Raw genomic sequence first — 6,000 nt, forward strand, 5'->3', positions numbered from 1 at the left:
AAGTGCATCATTATATGCGTTAATGACAAGTTATTTATTCTACTTTTGTTAGTTTTGAGTCAAATATTTCTTGAATTATTTATTCGTTATGACAAGAGGAATGTAAAAAATAAAAAGTTGTATTTGACTTCTCTAAGTCACTAAGTACAGATATAAACCAACATATATTCGAGAAGTTTTGTCGTGACTCAATCCCACTGTTGGAAATCACTCTTGCATCTCATTGTCAACTTCCTCCAAAACCACCATATCAAAAGCTCACAAAACCATGAAGTGGTGCTAACAAAGAACTATATACTATAGTTTATATATACATACATATTTATGTCTGTATTGCATTATTTTTTTTGTTAGTGAACTTTTTTTAGGATTTTGGACATAATTTTTTTACTTTTTTTCATTCCTCTTTTTGAGAATATTAATAACCTAAAAAAATTGGATTAAGGAAAATTAATCAAACAAAAACTGAATGTTGATAGTTTGAGATTTAATTAGGTTGATAAGATATTCAATTAATATCATCTTCTATATACATAATCCACTAAAGATATGTTCTTACATGTGTGGACGGGGAAAAAAGACAAAAAGAAGAAGAAGAAGAAGTTAAGAAGGATAATATCGTGTTTTATATATAGTATGGGGTGGTTTAAATGAGCATTAACAAATGAAACGTGCACTTTAAGTACATAAATCGCATTGGGTCATGCGCTAGTTTTTAAAATGACAAGGGGTTAATTCACACAAACTCAAATCACAAGGGTTTAAAGTGTAGTTTCTGCATTAGTTCTGTTAGTAGGAGCAAACAGAAGTTATCAATTGTACTTGATTGGCACAAAATCGTAACTGTAGGGTTAAAATCGAGTCAATTAAAAATAGAGGAATAAAGTGACACAAAGACCAAACTACAGGGACCATTTGAGTAATTTGCCCTATTTTTAAAGTTTTTCTTTTTTACAAGATATGTCATTCTCTCACAATACATCACATTTAATTCAAAAAATAAGTACTTATTTTTCTTAGCGGAGCGAGGGCCTTATTCATCGAGGTTTGGCCTATGCGATTTTCACGACGAAGTGTGTGCAACTCATACTAATGTGTGGAGACGAACCGGTACGCAACCTATAATCACTCTTTTCTCGCACAGATCGATCGATGTTTCTCTAAATTTGTGAAAAGCTAAATAGAGGCGACTATTCCCCTCCTGCCAGGGTGGTTGAAAGTAGGCCTGTCAATGGACCGGATCTAATCCGGATCCGGATCCGATAAAGTCGATTCGATAATCCGATAATCCGAATCCGGTAATTCAATACGGATCCGGATCGGATCGGATAAAATCCGTTATCAATCCGAATCCGAACTTTATTTTTTAAATTTTTTAAATTTTTTTTTAAAAAATAGTAATTTTTTTTTTGAAAAAAAAAATGTTTAAGAAGTTGTATTTTTATTTTTTTTTATTTTTTTCGGAAAATATTTTTTTTTGAAAAAAAAAATTGTATTTTTTTGAAAAATATATATTTTTTTTTGCTAAAATTTTTGAAGTAAAAAAAATTTCCGGATCGGATTCGGATTTTCGGATCGGATCCGCATTTTTCGGATTCGGATCCGGATTACCACTATCGGATTTGAGTCTTATCGGATCCGGATCGGATTAGGTCTTATCGGATCCGGATCTGTCGGATTCGGATCGAATCCGGTCCATTGACAGGCCTAGTTGAAAGTGGACTTAATATTTGCATGTCTCTGAAAGTCTTAATTACAGGAGTAAACAAGCTTAATTAATTAGTGATGGATGGAAGTGCATCGAAATGAGAAAGGGAGGGCAAAATCACTCCCTCTGAAACAATCTACGCGCGTAACGAAACAATTCATAATAAGTAGGAAACCTAAACAAACTAGGATATAATTATGGAAATGCAATTTTGCTAATATTATCTTATGAAAATAATAAATCTCAAGAAATACACAAACCAACGGTATTGGAATCGATCTCAAATCCAGTGCCCATGTTTTCACGGATTTCTATACAGGTTATTTTTCCTTACATACATAAACTAATTAAGTACTATTTAGCAGAAATAACTTGAATATTATTGCTATTAACCTGTAATTCATTTAGTTTAAGCGGAAACGCAACCTCAGCAGTTTTTGGTAGTAGTTTGTAAAAAAAACCTTTTTCTCTAACATTCACGTATGGCGTACTCGCGTTTTGTGAAAAGTAAAAAAATCTTGGATCATATGTGGATAACTAACTCATAACCACCTAATAGAACTACATTCAAGAATTGTTCTCCTTAATTAGATTTTTGGGAGCTTTTCAGTCTTTTTGAGTTTGTCTTTATGCAAAAAAAAAAACGCATTTTTTAGTCTTGTGTCAAACAAATTAAAAATTATTTTCAGGCTTTATCTTTGATATTTTAAAAAATATTTGGGTAAAAGTGAAAATATTTATTTTTCGATTTCTCTCTTCGAGACAAAATAATAATTCATAAAAATTTGACGTAAACCTAACAAATATGAAAAGAACTTTAATAAGAACAAAATAAGAAAAAAAAAGCCCGAAAAGCTAAGAAGAACGGGGCTCATTCATGTTTTTTTTTTGGTCATTTGTTAAATTTAATATACTCTATCCTAGGGAACTTGAGAAGGAGAATGAGTGCTTATGGGAAATGAACCCTAGTCATGTGCATGGGAGTATAAGGAAGACACCAATTGCACTTCACTCCACTTGTTCATTTGTATTGAATAAAAGTGAAAGGTTCTAGAGACTCAAGACAAATGTATTTCAATCAGCAATTTTTATTGATTGTTTCTGGATAAAAGGGTATTTATATCCAATGAATCCTTTGGTAAAAGAGAGAAGAGCATTGTTGGCGCATCTCTCTCTCAATTCTAGTTACGACAATTCCTTGATCGTCTTGCTTTCCCTTCCTCTGTGGGTTCCTAAGGCAGCATGCCCTTGAAAATTTTCGGATTTCCAAACGCGAGGGCCCGATATCGAGAGAGCGCGAGCAGAGGCGGCATGCGCTCAAAAATACAGAGTCGCCACTCGGATTTTGAAGGTCCAACACCCAAGGAACCGTATTTCGAGGCACCTGCCGTGCTAATTTGATTTGAAAAAGTTAAGGAACCAGTCCGTCATAACCATATCAGGGTTCGGGAGCCAGGTTACGAGAGGGGAAGGGTTTTATGGCACCTCTCTTGCCCAATCCGGAGATCGGTCTCTACTTAGGCATTTGCGAAAACATTTGCGATTCTGTTTGATTAATCAATTTTTTAGCCAATCAGGGGCGGGGAACAATTTAAGGGGATTAAAACTGTAATATGTTTGCGGGATGTGATATGAGAGATAGCATGGATGGATGATATGTTAGAAAATAAATGAGATAAAATTCAACACTGTGACTGGATATCAAAACAATGCCTTTGTATGATTTTAACACAAACAGTGGCCAACTTTCATGTATGGATCTACGTGCATGCAAGCCCACCATCGCGCGACAAACCCATACAATCGCGCGATTGTATATCCTAACATCAGGTTGAATTTTGTCTCCTTCTGGGCTCTGGAAGGATCAGTGCACACCCAAGGTCAAACCAAGCAGTTTATATGTACTGAAAGTAAATAATTATTACAAACAGGAAAAATATGCAACCCCTAAATAGTGGGGGTATTAAAACAAAGGTCGTGGACCAAGTTGCCCATGCAAAGGCAATTTCTGGAAATAGGCTAATCGTCGTGTGATGCAGTGAGATCGCCGCGCGAGGGTTTTAGACTTCCAAGAATTGCTTTTGCATGCTTGGGCTCTGAGACATCTTCAGAAGCAACCCAAGGGCATTCCAAAGTAACTGAATGAGCAATCTAAGCTAAGCTACGGATTTTTAGCATGCAAAACAGTGAGTCTGGTTTGGTTTTATTATACATCACAGTGATCTATAATATGACAAAATTGAAAATAACTAGCATCCCCATCCCCACGAGGAGCGTCGCGCGCTGACTGGGACAGTCGCACGCGAAAATGGCTCCATCGCGCGTAGGTGTACCAGTTACACGGTTTTTGAAACCTTGCCAGCTTTAGGGCCAAAGTATGGTATTAATTACCAGCCTTGACCCTGCCAACCCCCCTCAGGGATCAGAACAGGAAAGCAGTAGGTATGCTATACCTTTGCTTGAGTTTGAAAGAGTGCTTGAGTTTTGAGTTGAATTGTGGTTGGATGCTTTTGAGTGGTAGAAATAAGGTGGCTTGTTCCTTAGTATTAGGGTTATGATTTTGTAACCTTTTTCCTTAACATTTCTAACCCAATATGTATGAATTTTTTGAACCCTTTAAAAGATGAACCATAGGGGGTATTTATAGGGTAATACCCTTCTATTAATGGCAACCCTCCATTAATAGAAACTATTCCATTAATGGAAATCTTTTATTAATAGAAAACATTCCATAAATGGAAAGCTTCTAGAAACCTTCCAGAAGTGGCACTACTACAAAAATAGATAAAGACCTCGGTTATTTGGTGTGATCTTTCACTTTTAATCTCGCATTCAAAACCGTAGTCTATCAAGGTGTAACTAAAAGTCTCTATCTTTTAACGACAGGATAAAAACCGTGATTAAAACTCATTAATACCGTGACTAAAAACATAAAAACTGTGATTAAAAAAGACAAAACCGTGACCTTTAATAGCTTAACATCTCAGTTTCATTATAAAACCGTGGTTGTTTAGAGAGTAATAATCTCAATTTTTGAAAAAACTGAGATTGAAAGTGGCGTTTTCCTAAAGGAAAAAATCCCCCTTAATTTATCCTGCTGGGTTTTGAACCTAAGTCTCTTGAATTTTGCATAGAAGCTTCAACCAACTGCACCACACACACTTTTCAATATATAATTGAAATATTAAATATATAACATATGCATTTAACATTAAAATATATTTCGAACATCATTTTGAACCTTCAAATATTAAAATTAGAAATTTTGATAAACATGAAAGTTGTAGCCCTTTGTGTTATTGTTCAAACCCAATTTGAATTATCTCAATTAATGGAGTTTTGAGCATAGAATTGTACTCGAAATACATTTGGCGACGAAACGCAACCTTCATAAATTTCATCACCAAAGGTATCCATTTGGTGACGAAATATATTTTCATCGCCGAAAGTACCCCATTTTTTGACGAAATATTTTTTTGTAGAATGGTTGAGAGTGACATTTATTTAGGGGTATTGCGCGCGTAGTCAATTAAGGGGTAAGCGACTTTCAACTTTTCCTATATAAGAGCTTTCATCTCAAGTCTAAAAAAAAATGTGATGTATTCTCTAACTTACGATCTCAGTTTCTAGATGATTGAGATTAAATGTTCTTTTTATCTCAGTTTTTCAAAAACGAAATCTATTCTTTAAGTTACAATCTCACTTTTAGATTATTGAGATTAAAAAATCTTTTCATCTTAGTTTATTTCGAAACGAGATATATTCTTTCATATATAATCTCAGTTTTTTGAGAATGAGATCTATTCTTGAAGTTACAATCTCATTTTTTAGATTATTGAGATTAAAAAATCTTTCCATCTCAGTTTTTTCGTATAACTGAGATTAAAACTATAGTCCATAATATTTTATTACGCTTTTACAAAAAGTGAGATCTTTTTAGTTTATGGACCGTGATCTTTATACCATTTTGTAATAGTGTGGAAAGTACAAGGTCGGCTGCAACTTTAACTAGTGCGCACGGATCGCAGACTGGCACACGCGAGCAAAACCAACACGTGCCAGTAGGGTTTTTGGCTTTTTGAAGTGGCTTAGGATTGGTTAAGTTCAAGAGTTTTGCAAACACTCAAAGCTCAAACACTCGACATTCCCGGGGTGTTCTTGATCCAATTCATCATCGGGGAATCAAAAACTGAAAGTAAACTAATCTGGAAGCCCAGATTGGCGTGTCTACAGTTCTATACCCGTGTGCGGCGGCGGGATGGGAGATCATGGTACTATCGACTCTTTTTTTT

The sequence above is a fragment of the Rhododendron vialii genome, chromosome 9a (genome assembly GCF_030253575.1).
Source record: "Rhododendron vialii isolate Sample 1 chromosome 9a, ASM3025357v1".
In the NCBI taxonomy this organism is placed as follows: domain Eukaryota; kingdom Viridiplantae; phylum Streptophyta; class Magnoliopsida; order Ericales; family Ericaceae; genus Rhododendron; species Rhododendron vialii.